Here is an 8,927-nt window from a genome sequence, read left to right as displayed (position 1 = left end):
TTTTTCTCTAGTTTTATGCCCAGGAGATCTTTCCTCATTGGTACCTGGAGCATCTTGAGTTTCTCTGGACTGGCGAAGTCTCCGAGGTCCTGAAGCCCTGCTTCCTGCCTCTCTGTGACAAGCCAGGGCTCCGTTCTGGGAAAACGGTGGCCTCCGCTCTGCAGGACTGGCCCTCTTTCCTGCATATTCATTTGCCCGAATTCATCGATCGCTATTAGTCTCTATCCCATTTCTTGATAAGAGAAGTGAAAATGGTCTCATTTTCTCTGTGGTGTTATCAGAAGCGCGTCCTAATAACCTCCCTGTGGGCGGTCTGAGAAGAGGGCTGAACCTGAGGCTGAGCCAAGTTACAGGATAGCAACCAAGTCCCTGGATCCTGTCAACCTGCATCTGGTCATCACTGGTCTCCCCCCCCCCCCCCCCAGACCAACTATCTCCCTTTGTTCCCAGTGGATTTTAACCTTCTGAACTCTGCAACCCTTTAGCGTAGTCCCTCGTGTTGTGGGCCCCCATCGTGAAATTATTTTCATTGCTACTTCGGAACTGCACTTCTCCCATTATGAATCATCATGTAAATAGCTGTGTTTTCCTCATGGTCTTAGGCAAGTCCCATGAGAGAGTCATTTGACCGTGACGCACAGGTTGAGAACCACTGTTCGGCAGGTTCACAGCAGCAGGGCCGTGAGTGTCAGCTGCTGCCACCTTGTTCCTCATGTCCCTGTCTTCTTTTTCTCCTCTTTACCCAACTCTGCTCTCCGTCATGATTTATTCTAGCCTTGCAAATTGCCCGGACCAGTCACACTCAACCTGTGGTTTAAAGTGTTACACGTCTGCACCACATCGCTTTACATGCATGCATCAGTCCGTGTCTGACTTTGGTCACATGCAAAAAAAAAAAACAAACAAAAAAAAAAAAACAAAAACAAAAACAAAACAAAACAAAAAAAATTTAAAAAAGCCCTCCTCTTTCCTGTGCAGCTCTAGTTGGACACTTACTCCACAGCCATTTTAACTCAAATGTACTGGAAAAGTGACATATGGAGACATTTGGCTGCCTCCTCAATGCATCTATGTTTCCTGGTCTGTGTTCATCACCCTTGAATTCCTGCCAGGAGCTTGCAGCTCGCTGCCCTACCTCATCATACTCTTCCCTCAGAGAGAGAAGAAGGCAAAAAATTCTGAAAAAAAAAAACCTTCAAACGCCCACAACACTCCGATTCTGTTTTTCCATTCCATCCAGACTGTCATTTTCAAATTCTTTGAAAAGTGCCTTCGACTTTTATCAGCGAAGCAAATGAGAGCCACACTCTTTTTCCATCTGATGAACATACCGCTGGGTGCCTCAGCCACAGATTTCCATGGCTTGTGACTGTGGCCAGGGAGCTGGGGTATCATAGAGGGGCCTCAGGCAGGGTGCGTATGAGGGTTTCTTTTGAGGGGTTTAAAGAGTCGAGCATTCTCTTCGGAGGAAGATGCTACGAACCCCGGAAGGTTTCCAATGACTTTGAATTGTTGCACATGAGAACATTTCACAAAAAAATTAACAAAACAAAACAACCCTTGAGAATGTAGCGCAAGTGTGCTTCTTTGAGACACATCTGTGGGAACAGAGTAGACAGGGAACCCAGGCTGTGTGTGGCTTTTTGTGTTCGGAATGTTAGACTCCAGCACCAAGGTAACAGAAAGCTTTGCAATACACCTTTTTTTTTTTTTTTTTTTTTTTTTGCCATTTTTTTTTTTCCTGGATATGTGAGGCGTATGATATCATGGTCAAGATCTTAACATGGAAGCTGGTCGGTAATTCCAGCTATGTAGGGGGCGGTGGCTAAGGTAGGATGATTATAAGTCCAAGGCCTGTCCAGGCCACTTAGTGAGCCTCTGTTTTAAGAATTCCTTTCTGGGGTGGGAGTTGGGGGGCATCAGAAACAAATGATCCCAACAACAAACCCAAGTGAAACCCCACCAAAGCTCACCCTGGGGGAACTACTGGGTTTATTGGTCTTACAGGAACGGAACAGGAGTAAAGGGTTACTGGTAATATTGTGGGGTGACTCTCACATTGCCACACTGAAAAGTCTTCATCCAAGAGGGATAATAGCTTCCTCAGAGCTGCAGAGATGGAGACCCCCTTTTATTGCCTTGTCCAGCCAGGGTGCCCTACCGTTTCCGAGACCCTGAGGCTACATGCAATTAGTGAAAGAATACTCAAAGGCTAGGAAGTCCAGTAGATTCCCAAGGATCCAATGAGTTTCAAACCTCTCCCTTCTCTGAGAGAACAATGCTAATCAACAAGACCCACTGTGATGTTGTCACAGAAGAAGCTCAGCTGATCTGATGAGCCTGCTGGGTGGGTCTGTAGTACCCTATCTGAACATAAAACAGTAAAAAGGCCACACCCAACCTAAGCCGACACACCAATCCCCTAGGGGTGTGTGTGGGGGAACCTTCAAAGTCAGACTGAGTGAGAATTTGCTTTTTGACTCATAAGGTACTTTTATTGCCTTACCTGTCTGGGCTCAGTCTCCCTTCCTATAAAGGCGGTATAACCGTACATGTGATCTGTGGCCTTGGCCATAGAGATCGAGGTAAGGACTGGGAAGGCTGTGAGACTATAGAGGCATGAGCTGTGTGTAAGGTGATATAACTGCATAGGAGGGGTGCCGGGTCCCCCCTCCCTTGTTGGGGCTCCCCTTGACGGTGTGAAAGCAGGCATTCAGGCTCTGAAAAGAGTCCTAGGTTTGAGTCGCCTGCCTTATTTTCCACAATGAGCTGGAACTGCGTCACTCCCCTGCCTCCCGCTCGAACTCACTCTTGGCCATCGTGTGGTTTCGAGGCTATTTTTCCCCACTGAAAGGAAAGCGAGATTGGTTATAGGCACGGTAATCATTCTGGAGTAAGGGCCACAGGCAAGGCGATTTCTCCCATTCACCCATTGGCTGTTTCTTCAGGTCTATATGAGATGTGTGTCTCTCAGTACCGTTCCTGCCAATCTGCCAATCTGCTTTACTGGCTTGTAATCAATAGTTAATTTCTCTCTCTCTCTCTCTCTCTCTCTCTCTCTCTCTCTCTCTCTCTCTCTCCACACACACACACACATACAAACACCACATCCCACATACAGACATGCACATCCCACGGCACAGACAACATATACACATGTGCATAGACACAGGTATTCCCCATTCACACCACACACAGAGACAGATACCCCATCCACATATACACAGACACCACACACACACACACACACACACACACACACACACACACACACCCCACACCCATGGACATAGACACATCCTTCCATGTATACATGACACATACACACACAGGCACACCTGCCATACCGTACCACAGACACACAGACACCACCCCCATTCACAGACAGACAGACAGATACACAGACACACACCATCCATCCATCTCTCTGTCCTGTCCTAATGCTTTCTGCCTCTCTGAATCATTTTTTAAGATTCAGTTCTTAATTTAGAAAGATCTTCTGGAATTGCAGGCACATAGATGGGGCTCCATGATCCTCACAGGCTGCGGCTGGTCTCCTCTGATCCATATTAAAGATACAATTTAGAGCAGAAAGCAGATGCCTCTGAAGGCAATGCTGTTCCCAGTTTAATGCACAAACCGAGACAGATTGTAGACTTCTGTTTTCCACATGGATAATTTTCACTTGGCTTTCTCTTTGACCAATAGTAATCCCGAGCTTGTGCAAGGGAAACAAAGTATCCTTGCTACACCAAAGGACTAATACAGCAAAGGGGTGCCCAGATGCCACCTCTTAACATGGTTGACAGGAATTAACTAGCTTACTCTGGGATCAAGGCTCAGGAGGTATGGTCCTCAGTCACTGCATCAATAGTATATTGGGTGACGTGGAACCCTCTAGAATTGTTGTTCAGGACAGAGGATGAGTTCATGGTGCAGCAGCCTAGCCTTTTCAAGATATCTCACTCAGATCTTCCTGAAGTGTGGCTCAAGTCCTCCAAATGTCAGGGTCAGAGGGAGGCATAGCACAGACCACCGGGTGTCTTGTTAGACACAACTTTCCTCCTCCCCCAAACTGTATGTGGGATATACACAAACTGGTCCTCAAACCACATCCTGAGACCAACCCTAGCATCAGGGCCTTTCTTACAGCATCTTCTCTTCCCTTCTAAAGCAAGCTCCAGACCCAATAAGTTGGCAGCTGCTCTGCCAGTCCATCCCAGAACATCCCAGTGTGAGGTGCCTGGCTCCCCTGGGAGTTGTAGTGGGCTGTCTGAGTCTATAGGGAGTAGAGTCAACTGGGAAGGACACTCAAGGCCGGAAGGTTTGTAAAGCTGTCTTCCCCAGTGCTAAGGGCACGAGGCAGGGGCTGTCTTGGCAGCCTTTTTAGTCAAACTTCCAGGAAAAAGAAAACACCTCTTTCCTTTCCGCAAAGGATACCACTGGTGATCTTCGGGACAAGTGAAGGGCCGAGAGAGCAGTCTGATGAGGCGCTCATCTCCAGGGCAGGGGGGCTTCTGGGATTTCAATTCCTTGTCCTTCCTCACTAGGAGGTGGCAGGTGACCTTGCTGGGGACTGGGAGGGTAACTGTGGGCTGGAGGATTCAATGGTAGGAAAGTGTCTTTTATCTGGAACACACCACTGAGAAGTGGCCACTGGGATACGGCAGACTCTGGGAAGGAGCTCTCTCCTTATTTTCTTTTAATTCATATCTTTCTCTCATATGTTACATCCCCACTTAAATTTTCCCTCCTTCCCCTCACCCTCAGATCCATCCTTCCCCCACCTCCCCTCAGAAAAGAGCATCAGGACATCAGCCTAGGGTGGCATAACAAGGTACAATAAGACCAGGCACACAGCATCACGCCAAGGCTGGGCGAGGCGGTCAGGTAGAAAAAAAAACAAGAAACAAACAAACAAAAAACCAAAACAGGGACAGCCCCTGCTCATGCTGTTAAGAGTCTCATAAGAACATCAAGCTACTTAGCCATAAAATATATTCCAAGGACCTAGGTAAGACCCATACAGCACCCTGATCTCTGCTAGTTCCTGCTAGTTCCCATGAGTTCCAGTCAGTTGATTCTGTGGCTTGTGTTCTTGTGGCATGTCCCTTACACCTCTGTTTTAATTGTGTGTGTGTGTATGTGCGCGCGCACACACACACACACACACACACACACACACACTCACACGTGTGCTAATAAGGTCTTTCTATGTAGCCCAGGCTGGCCTTGACCTTGCCATTTACTTCCTGAGTTCTGAAATTATAGTAGTGCAGCACCATACTCTCTCCTTCCCTCTCCCTTTCTTGCATTCCTCCCTCTTTTTTTCCTCCCTCCCTCCCTCCCTTCCTCTCTTCCTTTCTTCTTTCCTTCCTCCCTCCTCTCCTTCCTTTCTTCCTTCCTCCCTCCCTCCTTCCCTCCCTTCCCTCCTTCCTTCCTTCCTTCCTTCCTCCCTCCCTTCCTTCCTTAGTTCCCTTCTTTCTTCATGTGTAGCTCTGACAGTCCCAGAACTTACTCTGTAGACCAGGCTGGCCTTGAACTCAGACCCTCCTGTTTCTGCCTCCCAGATGCAGGGATTTCCAAAAAGTGACTTTTCAGAGATCGACCCACCATGGGCGACTTTCTGCGAAGCCTGTCCAGCTCTGTTGAGAAAAGGGACACCTTCCAGGGACCCGCAGGGGATACCACACCTGACAACAAACTGACAGATGTCCTTCAGGAGGTCGATGTTCAGGGGAACAGCCTGAGAGTGGAAATCCAGGGTACACCCTGGTGGTGTGTGCTGTGGGCCAGGGAAGGCTGGCTGACGAAGAGTGGACACACCTCAGACATCCACGGTTGCCATCATCACACACCTTCTATGTCATAAAGCCTCAGGAAGAGGTCAGTTTTTACAATAAATAAATGACTTATTTTTTTAATCTTATGTGCATCGGATGGATGTGCAGTGCCCACGTGTGTATCTGTTTGGAGGTGTTGGAACACCGACAGACTTACAGCAGTGCTGAGCTGCTGTGTGGCTGCTGGGACTTGAACCTGGGTCTATCTGGAAGAGTAGCCAGCGCTCTTAATTGCAGAGCCATTGCTCCAGCCCAGATGTCAGTTTTACTCTGTAGAGGTTTCTGAAGGGGCCTTGCTGAGATACCGATGCATCCCCAGAAACCATAGGAGACAGAATGGGCTGCACTATGTGACATCTGTCCCTGCCTTGGAGTTGTCAGGGTAAAACAGTGTCCAGGAGACACGGCAAACAGGCTGTTGTACTGGCTGGTGTTGTGGGTCAACATGGGCTAGGGTCATCAGAGTAAGGAGCTTCTGTTGAGGAAATGTGTCCATGAAATCCAACTATAGGGCATCTTCTCAATTAGTAATCAAAGGTGGAGGGTCTAGCCCTTTGTGGTGATGCCATCTCTGGGCTGGTAGTCCTGGGGTTTTTTTGTTTTTGTTTTTGTTTTTAAGAAAGCAAGCTGAGTAAGCCAGGGTAAGTAGGCCATGGCCTCGGCATCAGCTCCTGCATCTAGGTTCCTGCCCTGCCTAAGTTCCTCCTTTCCTGACTTTGGAACTTTGGGCTAGAAAAGCCACTGAGTATTGAGAGCTCATTGAGCTGTTCTATAAGAGCTTGGAGGATATAAAGAATAAACCATATAAACCCTTTCTCCATGACTTGCTTTTTGGTCATGGTATTTCGTCATAGTAACAGAAGCCCTAAAGACAGTATTAGGTATTTAGCCTACATGTAGGAAAGAAGCATTCCAGCCTAAAATTGGTTCGAGTATGACTTAAACAGAAAGCTGAGCTGGCCCTGGTGACCCCTGCCTGTTACCCGAACACTTGGGAGGCAGAAGCAGGAAGATCAGCAGTCCAGGGCCAGCCTCAAGTTCATAGTGTCTTCCAGGCCAGCCTCAAGTTCATAGTGTCTTCCAGGCCACCCTGGGGTACGTGAGACACTATCTCAACCCCACCCCCACTTCAAAAAGGGGAAATTGATTAGGAAACCCCCAACTAGAGCTTTTGAGCACAGTGCTCACCTGTGAGGGGCATGTGTGTGTGTGGGGGGGGTGGGGTGGGAACTGAGGTCATTCCATTTGGATGACAAATATGAAGATGGTGAAATTTGGAAGTGATTGGGCTTATAACCGGAAGAGAAAAAGCCAATAACCTTCTTATCTTGAATAATTACCTGTCTCTGGAAATTTCTAAACAGGGAAGTTGCAGAGAGGCTCTGATTTATACAACATTTCTGGCCCGAAATAGACCTACTTTAATAAGCATATTTGATCTCTTTTCTAGTTTCTCACGGGAGTCTAGGTGACTGATTTAGAAGCTTTCTTTTTTTTCTAACAAAAGCATTGAATGTTATATTTTTTCCTCCGCTCACAGCTTTGGCTACTCCCCACACGGTATGACATAATATGTTTCCATTTCATTCAGTTCAAAACATTTTCTGATTTCTCTCCAGGGTTACTTCTGAGCTCACGGGCCACATAAGGGTACTTGTTTTAATTGCCTAGAGAATAGGGACTTACCTGTTATTTTTCCTGTTTAGATTTATGGCTCAAAGCTCAGTGTCCAGAGGGCATATTTGATATGGTTTCACTTCTTTAATATCGATTAGATTTTATTTTATGGTGTGAGAGATAGCGCTCTATCTTGGTGGCTGTTCCCTACGCCTTTGAGAAGGACATGGATCATGATGTCGTTGGGTGAGGCGCTCCATAAATGTCAATTAGATCCAGATGGCTGCTTGTGCTGTTGCTTTCTGCTAAGTCCCTGCTTACTGTTCTGCCTCCTGGTCCTATCTGAGGCTGTATTAGTCAGCACTGCTGCAGAGGAACAAAGCCAATAGATTGTCCACCTCCAATGGCCATCTGTCATCTTCCTTCCCCCAGAGAATGACACAGGGGACAGGCTCCTTGTGCTGAGCCTGAGTCGTCCTTGTTGGCTGCAAGCTGGGAACCCAAGAACTTTTATGTTCAAGGACAGGAGAAGATGGAGAAATCTCAGCTCAGGGGCAGAAGTGGGCAGGAGACAGGGGATGGGAGAAAGGGAAGGTGAAGAGAGAGAGAAGGAGAGGGAGGAGGGGGGATGAAGGGAAGGAGGGTGACAGGAAGGATGGAGGAGAGAGAGGAGTGTGGGAGGATAAGGGGAAGAGAGAGAAGAAGGGGAGAAGAAGCAGAGAAGAACAGAGGGAGGAGGAAAGGAGGGGGGAGAGAGAACCCTCTAGTACCAGCATTCAGGAACTCAGCAGGCAGATCTCTGAGTTCGAGGTTAGCCTGGTCTACAGATTGGGTTCCAAGACATCCAGGGCTACACAGAGAAACCCTGTCTTCAAAGAAAGAGCAAAGCAAACCAAATAAACAAAGACAGAAGAAATAAAGCCCCTCCCTGCTTTGCTTGGCTTTCTAGGCTGATGGGCGTGCCCTGAAAGGCGGCTCTTCTCAACTGGGTCTACAGATTCCAATATGGACCATCTCTCTCCCATGTAAACAGGACAGCCAGAGTTTCTTCAATGATGCTGTTGACTGTATCGCTCTTCCCTTAATCCAGGCTAGAGATGAAGTCAACCTTACGTTGAAACGGATCTGAGAAGCTCCTCCCCTATTCCGGGACAGCGATGACGTCAACCTTACACTGGTCCAGCCGGTCTGCAGGTCTGAGAAGCTCTTTCCGGTGTTCTCTCTGCCGTTCAGATTGCTTCACCCCGGTCCATGTATCCTCAAACACATCAGACATTTCTTCAAAGTTTTTCTCGTAGTCTCCTTCTCCTCCCTTTTTATTTTTAAGTTCTGATTTTCCTATCGGGCTCCCAGCCCTTTTTCTTGTCAGCGCTCCATGCAGAGAGTAAGAAATGCTGTTTGTTCAGACTCTGAGAATTCTACTATGGAAACGTAGGAAACCAAGCTGACTGAGCTCTGATCCCAGAA

This window comes from Micromys minutus, assembly GCF_963924665.1.
Source record: "Micromys minutus genome assembly, chromosome: 29".
Lineage (NCBI taxonomy): Eukaryota > Metazoa > Chordata > Mammalia > Rodentia > Muridae > Micromys > Micromys minutus.
This window is presented reverse-complemented; position numbering follows the sequence as displayed.